Here is a 19,326-nt window from a genome sequence, read left to right on the forward strand (position 1 = left end):
CGCAGGGGCCCCTGCAGGGGTGGGCGTCTCGGGGGGGTGCCTGGAGGAGCTGGTGTCGGGGGCAGTGGGATCCTCGGACAGGATGGAAAATGCCTTCCCCGCACGTGACTCGGCGACACGGTGATACACTCTCCTTCCCCAAGCTCCCTCCTCAGCACTGTCACGTCCCAGGAGCACACAGGTGACAGGTGACATCCAGGGACAACCTCCTGCACCTGCCGTTGACCTCCGACCCTGTCACTGCTGAGTGGGTCTGAGCGCTTGTCTCTGGTCCCAGTGTGAGCTGTGGTCTTGCGTATGCGTGTGTGCATGTGTCTGTGTGTACGTGGTCTGTGTGTCACGTGTGTCTGTGTGTGTAGGCATGCCTGTTCACGCACATGCACCTGCACTCCCCCAGCAGGCCTCCTCCCTCAGACGCTGGCACCCTCGCCCTCAGCCCCGCCTGCTGTGCCCTCGCCTGGCGTCCTGGTGGCACCTCCAGGTGAGTAGAGGCATCCCCTCCCGCCTTTCTCTGTGTCCCCCTAGGAGAGGGTGAGGGCGAGGGGCACATAGCCTTGGGGGCTGGGGCTCAGCCGCCGCCCTCAAGGCCATCCCGCAGAAGCGGCTCTACCCCTAGGTGGAGGTGCCACCCGGCGAGGACCCAGGGCTGCCAATCTCAGAGAGGATGGACAAGGCAACCCCGTGAAGTGAGGCTCACAAACAGGGTCATCCTGAGCTGGTCCCTTGAATTCCTCTGCTTGGAAGAATCCTCAACCCTGAAAAGTGTGAACAGGTCGGGGGGGGCACAGCCGTCCCCCAGAGCCCACGGTGGGCAGGATGAATGGGGGGAGGGGGAGGCAGGAGGGGAGGACATGCGTGTCCTGGGGGACATGAAGGGGCAGCTAAGCACAGGCTCCGGGGAGCAGGACGGGGCCACCTGGCTCAGTGGGGTCCCAGGCCCCCCACCCCGGGCACACGTCTCATAACCCAGGGCAGGTGGCACAGAGCTCTCGGGTGGATGTGCCCCTCCCTCGGCACCAGCAGGAGTGACGGGCAGTGGCCCAGGTGAGCACGACAGAGCGCCTGGCCGTGCGGGGAGCCATGTGTGGGGCCCGGGGGCTCATCCAGGGTCCAGCGAACGCCAGTCTGAGGGAGGCGGCCCCTCTGCCTGCAAGGGGAATGAGGCCGCAGAGCATCTGCACGGCCCCCGGTGCGGCCACAGCTCAGGAAGCTGCTTAGCATGCAGACGCGCGGCCGCACGCGCCGGGCTGGTCCCACAGTGACGCACGAGGTGTGGGCAGCTCGCTCGGCTTCACGCCTGGAGACCAGTGGGGCCCCGGGGGGATTTCACAACACGCCACAGGCGGCAAAAGGAATCACGTATTTGGCCTGGAGAAGTGAAAACTGAGGTTTGATTTGATCGCAGGGGCCCTAAAAGAACAGCAACAAGAAAATGTGGGCGGGGGGCAGTCATCCAGACGTTAACCTAAGTGTACACACACGCAAAGGCGTTTTCTGAAAAGCAAAACAGCCAGAAATTATGTCAGGACACAGCGAGGGGACTTCCCTGCACGGTGGTTAAGAATCCTCCTGCCAATGCAGGGGACATGGGTTTGAGCCCTGGTCCAGGAAGATCCCACGTGCCGCGGAGCAACTAAGCCCGTGCGCCACAACTACTGAGCCTGCGCTCTAGAGCCCATGAGCCACAACTACTGAGCCCGTGAGCCACAACTACTGAAGCCTGTGAGCCTAGAGCCCGTGCTCCGCAACAAGAGAAGCCACCGCAATGAGAAGCCCACGCACTGCAACAAACAGCAGCCCCCACTCGCCGCAACTAGAGAAAGCCTGCGCGCAGCAACGAAGACCCAACGCAGCCAAAAATAAAGACACAGCGAAGAGGATGGTCCCGATAGACTGGAAGGTGGGGGGATGGGGGCTTATGACGGGGGAGGGTGGAGCTGCTGTGCCCTCGAGGGGCTGCCAGTAAACCCAACACTGGGAGGTTTCACCCCAATAGAGCACCACATGGACGAGGTGGCCCAGTGGCCACTCACCCGCAGGTGCAGCCACAGATGAGCACGGAGATGCTGGGGCCTCCGCAGACGCCCCAGAAACCCCTCGTGTGTCTTCACGTCCCCACACTGTCCCGACCTCCCCTGGGAGCCGAGCAACAGGGCCCTGCGTTTGCTGTGTCCTCCGGCCGAGATTTAATCCTGCAAGAAAATGCTCCTCCCCCAAGACACACATCATGGTGTCGACTTTCACCCCCTCCAGCCTCATCGGCCTGCATGGCCCCCACCACATGGCCCAGCCACACACGCACACACGCACGCACACACGCACACGACACACACGCAAACACACACACGCACACACACAGGGTCCCTGTGTGAGGGGTTACCAGCAAGAGGACGTTTGGAGAAAGGGGTGAAATAGGACGCTTCCTCCACAGCTCCACCCCAGCTCCCGCCCAGCCCCCGCGGGCTCTAGCACCCTGCAGCCCCAACAAATCCACCGAGCGCGAAGGACATACAAATGCCTACATGGAAAATTCCAACCAGGAAACGAGATGTTAAACTCCCACCACTGGCGAATACTCTGTGCAAGTCAGTCACTGCTGTGGTCAGAAGAGCTAGTGGCAGGTGCTCTGTCATCAGCAGAAATCCTTCCCGCTGCTCTGTCACTGGTGGCACATCACAGAAGCAGGACGATGGAAAACCCTGCAGTCAAATCCTGGTCCATGGGGCAGGCGGTGGATGGCGCTCGGAGTGGCCTCGGAGCCTCAGCGGAGTCCCCGCTCCCCTCCGGCCGTGCACGCTGCCCCCAAGTGTGTGCTGTTCCTCCCATCTCAGCATCCCTCTCCCGGTCGCTCCGAACAAGCCCATGCCTGGAGATGTCTCTCGGAGCCCAGAAAAATTACCAAAACGTTCAAGGTCCAGGAGCAAACAGCACTTGACTTTACATAAAGCTTGTGTGTGGGTTCTGATAGGAAAGCACAACTAGCTGCCCCCAAAGAGCCTCAGCAAAGCCCTGCTTCCCTGACGATTGGTGTCCCCTCCTCCAGGGCCACCCTCTAGGGTCTGAGCAGTTTGCTCTTGAGAAGCCACGATAAGCAGAGGAGCTGACAGCAGCAGAAGGACGAAGGCGAGGTCACAATGGGCCATGCACGGGGGGAGGCAGAGGGGGAGCCCCCCCGCTCCGTGCCGGGTAGGAAATCCTGGCCGTGCAGAGTCTCGCCACCGTGGGTACAGCAGGATGCAGAGCAGGCCAGGGCCTGCAGCCCAGCGCCAGGTATGCGGCCCCGCGGCAGGCGCACCCACGGCAGGTGCAGCGCAGCCAGTGCCGCGGCCCCGGGACGGGAGCCCTGCAGGTGCGGTCGGGACACGTCCCAGGTCTGCAGGAAAGCCACGCGGCTGCCGAACAGCCGAGCGCCCTCCGCCCGCAGGTTCCGGGGTGCAGCGGGGGTGACGCCCGCGGCGGCTCCGGGACGGGGTGCGGGTGGAGGGGTTCCCGGGGCTCCTCTCGGCAGAGGCCTCTCCGGACCCCCGGTGCTGCCCGCCCAGCCCTTGCACTGGCACCCTCCCGTCCACCCTCGGCCATCCCTGGGCACGCGGCTCCCCCAGCATCCCGGCCCCGTGCTCAGAAGCCCCAGAGCCTCCAGCTGCCACCCGAGTCCCCTTGGCGGGCCCAGGAGCCACCGCGTGTTCACACCCACCCACCCTGGGGGGGGTGAGTCGTGGTTCTTTGTTGAAGGGCCGCTCAGCCCTCTGGGAGGGCTCTCCTCTCCCTGATGTGACATCAGAAACCAGACAGAGACCCGTGTTCCTGATGCACATGTGCATCCAGCCCTCTGCTGCCTCCAAAAGGCCTTTGATCCTCGGGCAGGATTTCCCACTTCTATCAGTTATGCTGTGAGAAAATGGGAGACGTAGCGCTAAGTGGAGGGATGAAAACCTAGAAGACAGTGTCCCATCAGCCACCCCTTCGCTGCAGCTGCAGTAGTTACTAACCCCCCTCAGCACCCCCGAAGGGAAGCCAGGGCTTAGCGCGCCGCACATCACCGCACCGCCCATCTCTGCTTTTCTCTAATTTCCTATTTAATTATCTTTTGTTTTTTTCATTCTACAAGAATGTACGTCCATGAACACATAGATCTCACCAGTCTTATTCACTCTTGTCCTCCTGGCTTTTCAGAGAGTTGGCGCTTAATAAATATTTGCTGAATGAGTCGATGACTAAATCCCAAGGCCTGTGTTGTTGGAAAACCTCTTTCTGTGTGAGTTTGTGTGCCCAGGGTGACGCTGATTCCTGAGAAAGTAGTTGGGAAACCAGTACGTACCCAACAGCATAAAGTATGGCAGAATTATCTCCCTGAGGTCCAAGGCAGCCCTGACGGCCCACAACTCACTGTGGGAGACCAGGACCAGAGGTCAGTGGTTAATTCTGCCCATCATTTCAGGGGAGTCAGCAGTGACCTTTCATGGTGGTCACCAAACAAAATTAAAAATGGTCACTCATGGACGTCCCTGGTGGCACAGTGGTTAAGAATCCACCTGCCAATGCAGGAGACATGGGTTCTATCTCTGGTCTGGGAAGATCCCACATGCCACGGAGCAACTAAGCCCGTGCGCCACAACTACTGAGCCCGTGCTCTAGAGCCTTCAATCCACAACTACTGAGCCTGCACTCTAGAGCCTGTGAGCCACAACTACTGAGCCCGTGTGACACAACTACTGAAGCCCATGCACCACAACTACTGAAGCCCATGCGCCTACAGCCCGTGCTCCATGACAAGAGAAGCCACCGCAATGAGAAGCCCGTGCACTGCAACGAAGAGTAGCCCCCGCTCGCCGCAACTAGAGAAAGCCCATGCACAGCAACAAAGACCCAACACGGCCATAAATAAATAAATAAATAAATAAAATTTTTTTAATCTATTAAAAAATGGTCCCTCAGAGACAAAAAGCAGTAAACCAGGGACACTTGGGTACCTAGAAAATTCACTAGGATGAGTATGTATGTCTTTGCCCAGAGAAGAATACTAGCTGATTCAGTGCCTTTATTTGACGTTCACAGTGTAAGTTTATTACATGGAATGCATCTTCAAAAATGGAGCAAAAGTAAATAGACTCCAAGTAAAGTACATAGTAAGTATGACTTGAGTTCAATAAAGATTATTCTATGGACTAGAACAACCTAGGACAATCTGCTAAGAAACTAGCATCCTTATGAAACTTAAAGGCCTTGCGCCTGGCGGGAGGGCACTGCAGGATTTATTCCGCCAGGGCGGCGATCCCACTGATCCAGGCCCCGGGTAAAGTTATAAGGTCAAGGGCTTCAAACTCACACGTTTTCAACATGCGGCTGGCCACAAAATCTTAACTTTTAAAGGCAGAGAATGTGCAGGTGAACAAGATACAAAATCACCTGGTTAGAAGCCACACGTCCTGAGAGCAGCCTCCCTTCCTTGGCGGGTGTGTTACTCTCTCAGAAATACGCACTGTTGTGGCCGGTTAGAAGGTGTTCCGGCAACTTGGGGCCCCCGAGAGGCCGCGCGGCAGGGCTTTGCCAGGACGAGGGGCCCCTGGAGCTGACACCCCTGCGGGCCTGCGGGGCCTCACGCCTCCTCCCCTCCCTTCCCGCCGGGGTCCCCCTCCCTGTGGACCTACCCGGTCCTGCAGAGGGGTCAGCCCCGAGCCGCTGCCTGGCCCACTCCTCAGCTTTGCCCTCATCTGCCAACTGACTTCCCTAGGCCCGTAATTCATGGCAGCGCACTCATCTGGAGGGTGACCACCCCCAGTGACGTGACGGATGCATGAAGACTGTCCTCAGACCAAACTCACGGACTCCGGGGGACTCTAACATTTCCCCCAATGTTCCCAGAATCCAGATCTCCTGCCCCAAGAATGACAGACATTCGTGTGGACGGTCTGTCTCCACCAGCCTCTCGCCCTCTCGGGGAGCAGCGCCACCACCCCTCCTCCGGAGTCTTCACCTCACCTGTTTCAACCTCCGCACGCGGCCTCCTGAGGGCCTGCCTCTCAGACCGCATCTCGTTGCACTTTACCTTCCACGCTGGCCATACATCTGCCACCGGATCCTACTGCCTCCTTTTCTCCCAGGTCACCAGCTGGTTCTGACCTTACTGTCTACTCTCTTCCTCCCTCGCCCTTGCTCCGCCTGGGTCACTCCATCTCATGCCCCAGACCTGCTTCTGTTCGGGTCTCTCAGGAAACTCCGGGGGCCCCCATCACCCCGTCACCTGCAACCCGTCAGAGTTCAAGTTCCTGCTGGTGTGTGCCCATACCCGACAAAAGACAGGCTCCCCAAGGACAAAATGTACCTCATTCACCTGCAACCCCAGGCCGGTAAGTGACTGTGTTAATCTCTCACCTGGTATGAAGGTTCTAGAAGCAGCCTGGCAGGGCTTGCAGAGGGTAGCGAGTTGTCTGGATCCTCGGAAAGTCGGAGCACCCAGAGTATTGCTATGATCTAAAGAAAACCAAACCCATTTGGGTCCTTCCCTACAGGCTTCAAACTCCAAATGGGAGAACCAGCCACATCTTCGTTCAGGGGCTGATACGCGTGAGGAAGTCGCCTCCACCACGTCCACCTGCAGCGCAAGGCGGCCATCAGCTCCCTGAAGACCACATTGCATCTAAGGTTGATCTGGGGTTTTCCTGCAACGACAGTCAACACGCATGCGCATCCCAGGTACTATGGGTACAGAGCACACTGCAGAGCAATAGGGCGTCCTGGGCACACCCCAAAGTGTGACTCACATCGGCACTGGCAGTGAGCCGTCCTCCAAGCTCAGCCACCTTCCCTCTGTCCGCGGAGGGTTGAGCCGTCCGCGACGGTATGCGTGAAATATGGTCCGCGACCCTAGAGGCATCAGTAAGAACCAAAACTGAAAGTGAGGGTGGGCAGGGATTCCCTTCTCCGTCCTTTGGATCCCTGACACCACCTTTGTCCTGACCCCCAGATTGGCGCTGCCTGGTGGACACAGGGCTGTGAGGGGCTGGTATTCACCGGCTTCAGCACCGACAGGCACCTGCCGTCCAGGTAACAGGCGTCCAGTGTGTGTTGGTGAGGAGGGCGCACCGCTGCTGGTCTGAGGACACTGCAGTCCAAGCACCCCGCACCTACGCTCCTTACACAGGTGCCTCGGCCAGCAGGAAACAAAGCCTGTTCCCCGAAGTGCTCACCGAGGCTCCACACACTCAGTCACAGTCGGCGGGGCTGGTTCCCTGACCCCGTGCCCTGACCCCAGCACCTGTGGGTTTTTTGTTATTTGAGTGGCATTTTTATACTTTGCAAATCACTTTTACACCCACGACTTCGTGTGATCTTACAGCCTTCCCAGAAGTGGACAGGCAGACGGGATGATTAATGGTGAGTAAACTGAGGCACGGACAGGTCAGACCTCAGCTGCAAGGTCCACGTGGGGAGGCGCCCACGGACAGGGTCCCAGCACTGGCCTGGAGTCACTGCAGCTTTGTAGGATCCACAACATTCACAGGCAACCACGTGGGAGCGTGGACGGCCACTGGGAGGGGTCTGGCTCAAGGGCAAGAGACACAGAGCTTCCCAAGCGCTGCAGCTTCTGGGGTGACAGGGGCTTGGAAACGTGCACTGGATCATTAGGTTTGTTTTAATGGTGCAGCGTGTGCTCTGGTACAAAGGCTTAACGATTCCAGCGCAGCCATTAGTTCCCACCCGGCAGAGACGACACCAGATGTTATAAAGTCACATCTCCCCGCCATCGGCCCACCAGGCCTGGCCACAAGGACACGTCAAAAGCAGCAGCAGCTCCCGCCAGGAGCGTTCCCCATGTGTCCTAGGACATCAGAGCCCAGGTGACTGGAGGTGTCTGGGAGGCGGGGCAGCAGGGCAGACAGCGCCCGCTCCCAGCTCCCGGACGGACCAGGCGGAGCTGCCCCCAGAGCAGAGGAATGGGCTGCCCAGCTTCACACAGATGGACAGCTCCCATCCAGACCCAGAGCCGGCGTCGGGAGCTTCCTGCAAACCTACAGGGCTGGAAGGGAATCATTCATTTGACTGGAGCGCAAGATGTACCCAGAAACCCGTCCAGCTTCTTGCTGCCACCACCAGGAAACCACAGAGAAGGGGCTGCACAGCACGGTTGCCATTGCGCAGACCTCAGCGCACGGAGCAGGCACCAGCCTGCCCACATTCCTCTCTCCCGCCCGGCAAGGAGCAGCCAGGAAGACACAAAGGGCTGTGGGGAGTTCAAAGGCTGAGAAACTGGCTGCATCATTATTACCAGCACTTAGACACTGGGAGCTGAAAAATCCGCCGGAGAGGTGATCAGAGGTCACTTTCTCTCGGCATTGAGCACAGCAAGGAGGTTTCCTGGAAGCGGGGTCTCCAAGGCTTAGTTTGTTTCCTATACACATGCACACACATACGTGCACACACGCACACACACACCTGTCTCTTTAATAAGCAGCGTGCTGGAAGGAGAGGCCTAGAAAGACGAGGCTTCTCTGCAGAAACCGTCCTCCTGACAAAGTCTCTGCCTGCTTACTCAGAGCAGCTTCCCTAGCTTCTCTTCTCACAGCCGCCAGCGCAGAGGAGCGTCTCCCGCAAAACTGCAGCGAACGCTTCTCAGGCTTTTTTAAGTGAAAAAAACCTTGCCATAATCACGAGAGGAGAGCAGATTCTGTTTGAACAGAGCTGAGACCCGCTGCCACGCGGGGCACCCGGGAGTGGACGGGGGATGGGGGTTGCTCCACAGCAGCACGTCGTGGAGAATCGGTCTTAGTGAGGGGTTCCTGGCTTCCATGCTTTGCTCTTTTTTCCATGTGGAGACGTAAAAGAAAATCTAGGCAGGAATGGAGTCCAAGGACCTGGTTCTTAGCTCAGGAAGAGGGACAGGAACTTGAGAAAACCTGCAGAACTCAAGAAGACTCTGGAAGTACATTGATTAAAAAATAAGCAAACACAATAAAAAAAAATTAAATAACCATCAAAATATTAACAACCAGCACGTTGGCAGGGCCAGCTTTGCACCAGAGGACGGTCTGTTGCAGCCCCTTCCTGAGGACAGAAAGAAGGTGACACACCTGGAAAGAGCCTTGAAACAGCTGCCCGGGCCCAAGGCCATGTCTCCAGGACCCTCCCTCCGCCCCCATCTCCTCTCCCCGCGAGGGCCTCCACCTTGGGGAAGATGGAATTGAGCTGCCAGGATTGTTTTGTGGGGAGAGTCAGTGATACACGGGGTTTGGTGTGTCCTCAGCACAGCACCTGCTGTTAGCTCTCATCTGTGTTACCACTGACGTTAGCAGTGTATCCTTTTCTGATATCATTTTCTCTGCTCTGTTTTAGTTCCTTCGACACTGTTTCTATACCTCCATGTTGTTTTCATGGGAAGGTTGTTAATTCTACGTTTGGCCCGAGTTTAAGTAATCAAACTTTCTTTTTATTAGTCCCACTTAGACACCACAGTCATTGAATGAAATGTGGCCATTGCCCCGTGAGATGACCCTGCAGGGCCTCGGAGACCTGCGCGTGCTGGGTGCCCGAGCTTGGTGCCAGTGTTTAGATTTGTGGGTTTTGTCTCAGGCTGAAGGGGAGGTTGGCAGTTGGGCCCAGAGCAAGGAGTCGCTTGCTGTGGAACAGGACCCCATTCCTGCAAAGGTTCCACGTTTCCTTCCCGTGACAGGCACTGGAGTGTGTGCTTATGTGCATGTGCAGACCCAGGAAAGGAGGCTGCGATTCCCTGGAAGGACGCGGAACCCCTGTATCCTGTGGACGGGGCAGTTGGGCTTCTCGGTGATGGAGCTGCAGGCGGGCGGCGCCTCGGACTCAGTAACTGTCCACGGTGCACATTGTCCCCTGTGTCAACTCAGTGACAGAGCCCTTGTTCCTCGGGTTCAAAGGGAGCAGCTCCCGGGTCCCAGCTCTTCCCAACAGACCAACCAGCCCAGGGAAACCTGCCCGGTGCTTTCCACACTGCTGGTAAAGGTGAGACCCAATTTTATAAATACAAGTGGATCGTGTGGGGAAAAAAGAGATTTAAGTTAGGGAGAAAATTCTTTACCTTTGCCTAAAAAGTCAGGTAGGCATTTAAATCTCACTGCACAGGACCCTTGCACAGCCAACCGGGTGGCCAGGTGGCGAAGGAGTGACGCCCCATCCAGGCTCCAGACATGGGCTCCCGAGGGTGCAGAGCCCGCCCGGCCCCAGCCAGGTCGGTGGGGAGTTCTGCCCCAGACATGGGGCTCCCCTTTGCCTCTCCTCCAGCCACACCTCCAGTGGTCCATCTGCTTCGTACACTTTACCTATTCACCCTTTACTCCCCGTCTTCTGGAAAGTCACACAAATGTGTACCAGCCAGCCGTGCCACCCACAAGGGAGCACATGATCCTGGCTCAGGATCGGGGAGCAAAGTTCTTTAAGGGAGCAGAACGGAAAGCAGGTATTGAGAGAACTATTTTGTGTTGGCTTCACTTGAATAATTAGAGAATCCCCTAGACAGTTTTAAAAGTAACCTAGAGGCTCAAAGATTTCACACTCATTACATTTCCCATCTTGCCTTCATATCTGAATTCATCCAGTGATTGTGGGTCCAAGTTCTACCTTATATATTAACCTCAGGATTGGTTTTACCTTTGTTACGTGGTTTAAGTCTGGGTGACACAGTATCCTGATGATAGACTATCATCATTCTAGACAGAAATGATCAGAATAATACTGGTTACTTCACAAGAATTTAGAGGGGCCAGTCCCCAGACCCGTGGATTTACTGTCCACATTTTGAGTAGTTCCACGTTCACTGTCAATATGCAATTCACAATGTCTAACATAGTAACTCGGGCAATCAATTGGCTCACCATTGCAACATGTGTACCGGTTTTGCTATATTTCAATAAAAGTCACCACAGACATCATGAGTTTCACAGGTGATTCCGTGAAAGGAATGTAAGGGACTGATCTTGTCAGGAGACACAGCAAATAAAATATTCCATTCTAAAAGGCTTTTCTAAACCCACACTCATACTTATTAATTTTAATTGTTGAGCCAGTCACCAGACCCAGCTGGGTGATTAACCGTAACCACGGAAAGCACACGCCTTGCCAGGAGCAGAGGAGGCTCGGACAAGCTCAGGGAGCCTCGCAGGAAACTCGTGTTAGATCTTCAGGAGACGTTTAGCTGCTTGTTAAGCTCTACCATGATTGAATTTCTTAAATTATAGAAAAGTACACCTGAATAAATTATATTCAATGCGAAAATAGTAAGAACTCAAAATTCATCACTTCCTAAATATTTTATTCCGTTTCGCTGTGCCCGGCGTGCCTGAGCCCGCGTGTGGATCACAGCAGGTGGCCGGTGGCAGGCCAGGGGCTCCCGGGCTCAGCCAGCTCTGAGGTCACTCACGTCTTGTGGGTGAATGGGCTGCTCCAAGCTGGGGCGTTCACACCACGGACAGCAGCAGACGTCACAGAGCAGGGCTTGAGTCCCAGGTGAAGAAAAGGAGGAACAAAGCATTTATGATGCAAACGAGACCTGAAAGCGTGTGTCTGACAAGCACGACACATGGAGCGCCTGCTCCTCCCACGTCCACCTGCTGTCCAGTCTGGAGAGAAGCCGCATCGCCGCCCAAGAACAAGTGAAGTCCTGCTCCCCCGCCGTCACTCCCCTCGGCCGCCCGAGCCAGCATGAGTAGGAAGACGCCAGCCCACGGTCACATCTGTCCACAGATGAAAGATCGCAGGAAAAGTCAGTGAAAGCAGTCTTTGAGAGGGGATTTGTGATAAGGAGCGTTGTCTGCTATTGTCCAGCAAGTGCTCTCAGCCTGACAGGCAGGTGACCGGGGTCCCTGCAACCTCACCGGGGCTCCCGGGGCCGCACAGGGGGATGAGGGCCCAGGGCCGCCCGACGTGTGGGGAGCTGCCCCGTCCCACCCGTCATCAGGAGAGCAGCTCTGAGCAGTGTGTTTCCATCCCCTCGCTTTATCTTTAACTCCATCTGAGTGTGCTTTTCTAAGTCAATAAAACCCTCAATAAGGACTGGGAAAGTGAGGTCAGGACAAGGGTATCACCACGATGTCTGCCTGGTGCAGACGTGGACTCACCACCAGGGTGACCCCCTCCCTACAGGAATCCACCAATAAAGGGGCACGCAGGGCGCTCCATCCAGTTTAATAATGATATTTGACGCGGGTGACTTCCCATACACTCAATTAGTTATGCTATTCTACTTCTAAAATATAGCGGGGCTGTGTGCAGACTGCGTCAGGAAAGCTTCCACATCAGAGGCCAGAGGGTCAAACGTTCAGACAAAAACTAAAGATGCCTTTTTCTTTAACAATGAAAAATACAGTGTCGAGATTAACTCAAGCACACCACAAGACATCTATTAATACGATAAAACTTTGAGGAATATAAAGAATGCCTTGACCAAGCCTCAAGGGAAAACATTTGCCTCTTCCTGAGACGCAGGAGAAGTTGAAAAGTTTCGTCTACATAAAATATGACTCTCCGAGTCTGCCGAGGTCACCGAGACCTGGGACGGCCAGCGTGATCTGCAGCTCGTTTGCACTGGTTCCTCCCTTCTTGTATCTCTGTGTCTTTCTTTTACTTCCCCTCCGTCCCTCCAACTTCACCCCCGAGGGGCGCACACCACCCACAGTGAGGGCGGCGTGGTCAGCGTCCAGCGCTGAGTTCCTGCCTCCTGATTGGACCCACTGTCCTCGTCTCCTGGTGGCCCAACTCTCGGGGCAGTGGGAGGACAGACGCAAGTTAGCTCAAACCATCAGACTCACTTTGGTACAGATTAGTCACAGGTTCCCTCACCACGGCTTGTCTTTCCGAGTTCCTATTTCCCTCGGAATTTTTTACAAGCCAGCATCTCTCCACAGGTAAGATGCTGACACACATGCTCCCTGGCAGGTTATGGAGAACATGAGTTTGACTACAGTTTAAAATTATATGTTCAGGGGACTTACCTGGTGGGCCAGTGGTTAAGACTCCATGCTCCCAATTCAGGGGGCCCCAGTTCAATCCCCGGTCGGGGAACTAGATCCTGCAGGCCGCAACTGAAAAAAAAAAAAAGATAAGACCCAGTGCAGCCAAATAAATAAATATTTAAAAAAAAATAATAATAAAATAAAATAAAATTATACGTTCAGGAAGGAGGAGATGATATCTAAGGCTTTTAGTGAATTCATAGATTTTAAAACCTACTGGCAAATATTAAGGTAGTTTAAGCTTCAAATCCTCTCCCAAAACAATAATTGCTTCCTAGGTGTGCAATTGAAAACACTGTACAACTTTCAGAAATACTGATACTTCTTAAGAAAAAATCTGATGTAGTCATGGAAACAGGAATATGGTGAGAAGCAAGAGAGTTTTTTCAAGTCTTTTAATATAAAGTAAAACAGAGTTTCAAGCCAGAAACAAATGATCACAGACTAGTTTCTGATGTGACCAAAATCACAAAAGCAAAAATGGCAAAAGGATAAATCAGCATTATTATGGTACTGCCGGGAAGAGAATGTTATAAAGTTGCATAAATATTTTCACCCTAAATCCCGTTTATTCTTTTCCTTCATGTATAATTTTCTGAAAAACAAAGCATTTTCCCTGAAAACTTTCCATGCTATGATTTTCTCCTTCTCCAGGGGTCACTTATTTACATTTTGGAAAAATCTGAGTAACATCTGTTCGAGGGCTTTGGCTTTTAGGGAGGAGAGAAGTGGAGGGAGCACAAGACAATATTCTTGTCCCTGAAAGCTATTGACTCATTGTAACTTCAGGTCCCTAAACGGTAAAGCAAACCAATGACTTCTTCACATGCCTCGACAAGAAAGGCAATTATGTAAAGTAATTGAGCCTAAATGGAAACGTATTTGTATGAGACCTTGAGTTTTTCTCCTTACATGTGATACTCTTTGTAAGTCACTCCCCAGCACCACGTGTCAGGCGCTCCGTCTTGCCCGTTTCTTTAGTCAAAGGTGGTCTGTGAATCCCCTGGGACAGATGCTGAGGGCCAGCTGTGCAGCCTCAGTGTAGCCTTAGGCCAGCCTGGATCTGGACGGCTCCGTCCCCTGACGGCTCCTCGTCCACTCACGTTCCGTCACGGCCCCGACGCCCGGGTGAGCCCAGCAGCACCCGAGGTTGGAGGGTGGCCACCCACCCAGCCCAGGAAGCTGCTGAGAGCAGGACACAACACTGGCCAGAGTCTCTCTTGCCCTGAACCTTCCACAGCCATATCCGTTGAATGTCTATGCAATCTTTCTCCAACATTGAGCTATTTTATTATCTTTTTTCTTCAGAACTTAGTATCTGACATTAAAGTTTTTTAAAAAAAGAAAATGTTATGGGATGTTGAAATTGTGGATGATTTCTGTATACTTTAAGGTAGGTATTTTGTTTTAAATTTTGTTATCAGTTTTTAAAATGTTTAAAAACTAAGCAATGGGCTTCCCTGGTGGCGCAGTGGTTGAGAGTACGCTTGCCGGTACAGGGGATGTGGGTTCGTGCCCCCGTCTGGGAAGATCCCACATGCCGCGGAGCGGCTGGGCCCGTGAGCCATGGCCGCTGAGCCTGCGCGTCTGGAGCCTGTGCTCCGCAACGGGAGAGGCCACAACAGTGAGAGGCCCGCGTACCGCAAAAAAAAAAAAAAAAAAAAGAAAAGAAAAAACAACAACAACTAAGCAAGAGTTTACTTTTGTGGCATTCCTCGGACAAACTCAAAGCAGTTCAGACCGCACACCTTATTCATCTGAGCGTCCCCAGCATAACCCAGCGAGTACTGTTGTCAGAACAGGGCAGGGAAGGGGAGTATTTACCACAAACCTTTCCTCGTGCTCGCCAGGGCCGCCTTCTGGCCACTGGCCATTTGATGATGGAGAGAAATCAACAAACAGCGCATCGTCTTTGTTTCCGCCCCGGACTTGATGTGACAGCCCAGAAGCCGTGCAGGGGGAAGCACCCTCTGTTTCTGTTTCGGCATCAACGGCAGGAAGTGAGCCCTGGGATCAGCTTCCCTCCTCAGCTAACAGGTACTTGGCAGTTTTCCAGCTTTTATGACTCGGGTAAGAAAAGTGTACTTTTCCACTATTACTAATGTAACTGTGGTTGTGTCTTGAAACCACCAAATACTTATCATCGCCTGTGACCCACATGTAAGAAAACTGTATTTGTTCTTCTGGAAAAAATATTTAACCAAAAACTATCTTCAAATTCTAGTATTGGAACAGACCTCAGAAAGGCCTCATTAGAATGACAAACCATCGCGTATCTTCTCTTCTTATGGCCCAGGTTGAAGATTCCACCAGACTTTCTTTTTTTTTTTGCAGTACGCGGGCCTCTCACTGTTGTGGTCTCTCCCGTTGCGGAGCACAGGCTCCGGACGCACAGGCTCAGCGGCCATGGCTCACGGGCCCAGCCGCTCCGCGGCATGTGGGATCTTCCTGGACCGGGGCACGAACCCATGTCCCCTGCATCGGCAGGCAGACTCTCAACCATCGGCAGGCAGACTCTCAACCACTGCACCACCAGGGAAGCCCCACCAGATTTTCTTAAACAATCTGTTTTAATTTTTGATCTGTTCTTCTCTCTTTTAATCTACTTTCTGCAAAAAATAAATTACTTTGTTATCCATATATTTGAAAGCAACCTTAGCCTTTCCTCCTTTAGGTTAAAACAACTCCAATTAGCTCAACCTACATTCCAATATTCAGATTACTAATATTCATATTACCTTATGATTTTCTTTGATAATCTTCTCTACTTTTTACATATCTTTCATAAAACTTGAAGATCAATACTGAATTTCTACTCCAAGAACCAGGGCCTGAGATGTTACAAAGAGGCCATCTATCTGGAGACACAGGCAGACTTCAAGGGGAAAAAAATTCAATTCTTACAGTACATCAGGATCAACAGTGATTAAAAATCCCATCCTTTGTTTAACTACCTTACTGAGCACCTTACGTATGTCAAGCACCATTCTGGGCAAAGAGTTAATTAAGCAGTTTCTACCCAGAAAAAGCTTCAGTTTTCTTGTGTAAAAATGAGATAAGAAGTCCCACCCGGGAGAGGAGCTTCAAGATGGCGGAAGAGTAAGACGAGGAGATCACCTTCCTCCCCACAGATACACCAGAAATATATCTACACGTGGAACAACTCCTACAGAACAACTACTGAACACTGGCAGAAGACCTCAGACCTCCCAAAAGGCAAGAAACTCCCCACATACCTGGGTAGGGCAAAAGAAAAAAGAATAAACAGAGACAAAAGAATAGGGACGGGACCTGCACCTCTGGGAGGGTGCCATGAAGGAGGAAAGGTTTCCATACACTAGGAAGCCCCTTCGCGGGCGGAGACTGCGGAGGGTGGAGGGAGGAAGCTTCGGAGCTGCGGAGGAGAGCAAGCAACAGGGGTGCGGTGGGCAAAGCGGAGAGATTCCCGCACAGAGGATCGGTGCTGACCGCACTCACCAGCCCGAGAAGCTTGTTTGCTCACCCGCCGGGGCGGGCGGGGCTGAGAGCTGAGGCTCGGGCTTCGGTCGGAGCGCAGGGAGAGGACTGGGGTTGGCGGCGTGAACACAGCCTAAAGGGGTTAGTGCACCACGGCTAGCAGGGAGGGAGTCCAGGGAAAAGTCTGGCCCTGCCGAATAGGCAAGAGACAATTGTTTCGGGGTGCGGGAGGAGAGGGAGTTCAGAGCACCATCTAAACGAGCTCCAGAGACGGGTGCGAGCTGCGGCTAACAGCACGGACCCCAGAGACGGGCATGAGACGCTAAGACTGCTGCTGCCGCCACCAAGAAGCCTGTGTGCGAGCACAGGTCACTCTCCACACCTCCCTTCCAGGGAGCCTGTGCAGCCCGCCACTGCCAGGGTCCCGGGATCCAGGGACAACTTCCCCGGGAGAACTCACGGCGCGCCTCAGGCTGGTGCAACGTCACACAGGTTCGTCCCGCATCCACACCCCTCCCTCCCCCCGGACTGAGTGAGCCAGAGCCCCTGAAGCAGCTGCTCCTTTAACCCCGTCCTGTCTGAACGAAGAACAGATGCCCTCAGGTGACCTACACGCATAAACAAAATTGACAAACCATTACCCAGAATCATCAAGAAAAAAGGGAGAAGACTCAAATCAATAGAATTAGAAATGAAAAAGGAGAAGTAACAACTGACACTGCAAAAATACAAAGAATCGTGAGAGATTACTACAAGCAACTCCATACCAATAACATGGACAACCTGGAAAAAATGGACAAATTCTTAGAAATACACAACCTTCTGAGACTGAACCAGGAAGAAATAGAAAATATGAACAGACCAATCACAAGCACTGAAATTGAAACTGTGATTAAAAATCTTCCAACAAACAAAAGCCCAGGACCAGATGGCTTCACAGGCGAATTCTATCAAACTTTAGAGAAGATTTAACACCTATCCTTCTCAAACTCTTCCAAAATATAGCAGAGGGAGGAACACTCCCAAACTCATTCTACGAGGCCACCATCACCTTGATACCAAAACCAGACAAGGATGTCACAAAGAAAGAAAACTACAGGCCAATATCCCTGATGAACATAGATGCAAAAATCCTCAACAAAATACTAGCAAACAGGATCCAACAGCATATTAAAAGGATCATACACCATGATCAAGTGGGATTTATCCCAGGAATGCAAGGATTCTTCAATATACACAAATCAATCAATGTGATACACCATATTAACAAACTGAAGGAGAAAAACCGTATGATCATCTCAACAGATGCAGAGAAAGCTTTCGACAAAATTCAACACCCATTTATGATAAAAACTCTCCAGAAAGTAGGCATAGAGGGAACTTTCCTCAACATAATAAAGGCCATATATGACAAACCCACAGCCAACATCATCCTCAATGGTGAAAAACTGAAACCGTTTCCACTAAGATCAGGAACAAGACAAGGTTGCCCACTCTCACCACTATTATTCAACATAGTTTTGGAAGTTTTAGCCACAACAATCTGAGAAGAAAATGAAATAAAAGGAATCCAAATCGGAAAAGAAGAAGTAAAGCTGTCACTCTTTGCAGATGACATGATACTATACATAGAGAGTCCTAAAGATGCTACCAGAAAACTACTAGAGCTAATCGATGAATTTGGTAAAGTAGCAGGATACAAAATTAATGCACAGAAATCTCTTGCATTCCTATACACTAATGATGAAGAATCTGAAAGTGAAATTAAGAAAACACTCCCATTTACCATTACAACAAAAAGAATAAAATATCTAGGAATAAACCTACCTAAGGAGACAAAAGACATGTATACAGAAAATTATAAGACACCAATGAAAGAAATTAAAGATGATACAAATAGATGGAGAGATATACTATGTTCTTGGATTGGAAGAATCAACATTGTGAAAATGATTATACTACCCAAAACAATCTACAGATTCAATGCAATCCGTATCAAACTACCAATGGCATTTTTCACAGAACTAGAACAAAAAATTTCACAATTTGTATGGAAACACAAAAGACGCTGAATAGCCAAAGTAATCTTGAAAAAGAAAAATGGAGCTGGAGGAATCAGGCTCCCTGACTTCAGACTATACTACAAAGCTACAGTAATCAAGACAGTATGGTACTGGCACAAAAACAGAAAGATAGATCAATGGAACAGGATAGAAAGCCCAGAGATAAGCCCATGCACATATGGTCACCTTATCTGTGATAAAAGAGGCAAGAATATACAGTGCAGAAAAGACAGCCTCTTCAATAAATGGTGCTGGGAAAACTGGACAGCTACATGTAAAAGAATGAAATTAGAACACTCCCTAACACCATACACAAAAATAAGCTCAAAATGGATTAAAGGCCTAAATGTAAAGCCAGACACTATCAAACTCTCAGGAAAACATAGGCAGAACACTCTATGACGTAAATCACAGCAAGATCCTTTCTGAACCACCTCCCACCTCCTAGAGAAATGGAAATAAAAACAAAAATAAACAAATGGGACCTAATGAAACTTAAACGCTTTTGCACAGCACAGGAAACCATAAACAAGACAAAAAGACAACCCTCAGAATGGGAGAAAATATTTGCAAATGAAGCAACTGACAAAGGATTAATCTCCAAAATTTACAAGCAGCTCATGCAGCTCAATATCAAAAAAACAAGCAACTCAATCCAAAAATGGGCAGAAGACCTAAATAGACATTTCTCGAAAGAAGATATACAGATTGCCAACCAACACATGAAAGGATGTTCAACATCATTAATCATTAAAGAAATGCAAATCAAAACTACAATGAGATATCATCTCACACCGGTCTGAATGGCCATCACCAAAAAATCTACAAACAAT

General features: G+C 51.9%; 1 long non-coding RNA gene across 1 annotated transcript in view; it reads right to left on the bottom strand.

Moving 5' to 3' along the window:
* Positions 1-6,956, bottom strand: part of LOC111165824 (uncharacterized) — a 76,962-nt gene extending 70,006 nt beyond the window's left edge. Inside the window, exon 1 of the long non-coding RNA XR_016388572.1 lies at positions 6,373-6,956. This is a non-coding gene — a long non-coding RNA (uncharacterized LOC111165824). The remainder of the gene's footprint in view (positions 1-6,372) is intronic.
* Between the last annotated feature and the right edge of the window lie 12,370 nt (positions 6,957-19,326).

This window comes from Delphinapterus leucas, chromosome 17 (assembly GCF_059928025.1).
Source record: "Delphinapterus leucas isolate spDelLeu-1000000601 "Yukka" chromosome 17, BTC_Dleu_Yukka2, whole genome shotgun sequence".
Lineage (NCBI taxonomy): Eukaryota > Metazoa > Chordata > Mammalia > Artiodactyla > Monodontidae > Delphinapterus > Delphinapterus leucas.